Below are 1,206 nucleotides of genomic sequence, written 5' to 3'. Positions count from 1 at the left end.
GAGGTGGACACCGGAAGCCGCACCCCGGAAGAACCCCAAGGACACAGCACGAAGCGTGGTGACACCGGCGTAACCCGGATGCACATGGGGCGCGCTCAGAAGCCACTCACGCCCCCGCTCCGTGCCCGGTTTGACTCAGAACTCTGTACGGGGTGTGCGCAGGCGCAGTGCGGGGTGAACTTGCTGGGATTGCGCAGGCGCAGTGGTCGCCTGCAGGGGGAGCTTCTTGCTGCGCTGCGTGTGGGAGGGTCTCTGGGCATGGGTCCTTACTGAAGACTCGCTGCTGCTGGTTATAGTCGCGGTTTGTGGAGCTGTTTCTGCTTGGCTGGAATGCACCATTCCCCCGGAGCCCTTTCCAGGCTAGGCCTGTCTCAGTTCTCGGATTTAAGAGAGGAAGCCTTGACAGAACTTAAACTGCTCTTCGGTGACTGCAGAGAGGCCTGAGAAATACTAACTTACTGCCCCTTGAAGTCAGTGTAGAGGGGCATAGGCTGAGGAAACAAACAGGAGCAAAGGCTGCATTTCCCAAAACGATCCCCCCCATCATAGAAAATTAGGGTTGGAAGGGATGTCAAGAGATTATTTTAGTCCACTCTCTGCTCAAAGCAGGACCAGCCCCAGCTAGATCATTTTAGGCAGGGCTTTGTCAAGCCGGGCCTTAAAAACCTCCACAGATGGAGACTGCACCACCTCTCTGGGTAATTGGTTGTAGATAGAATTCTAGAAAATGAGGGTTGGAAGTTACCATGAGAAAAAGCTGGTAGGTTTGCTTGTATCAGATGGGTAGGAAGAGAAAAGTGAAAAAAAGAGATTCTGGAGTATCAGCAGTTTATGAAATTAGTGGCAAGGACAGGCTAGGAGGAGGAATATGTAGAGGCTTAGCACTCATGTTTGTCAACATTATATGACAATGTGGGAGTGTTGCATTTTCATTTGCAGAAGACATACATTCGTGTAGAATACTGCTCAGTAATACAAGAGACTCTAGTACCTTCCAACTTGCTTACCTGCTTATTATCCAGATCCAAGCTAATTGCATACCACCTTTTGTTCTTACATTAGTTAATTTTGTGTGCAGATGCCACTTACGAACTGCCCTACCCAGTTCTAAGCCACTTAATTTTATGCTACCCCACATTACCTAGCACACCTTTGTTTCTATATGCAGCCATCACTGCATTTTGTACAGAGACTGTTCTGGTAGGA

Source organism: Gavialis gangeticus, unplaced genomic scaffold (genome assembly GCF_001723915.1).
Source record: "Gavialis gangeticus isolate Ggan-Ray unplaced genomic scaffold, GavGan_comp1, whole genome shotgun sequence".
Classification (NCBI taxonomy): domain Eukaryota; kingdom Metazoa; phylum Chordata; order Crocodylia; family Gavialidae; genus Gavialis; species Gavialis gangeticus.
Note: the sequence above shows the minus strand (reverse complement) of the source record.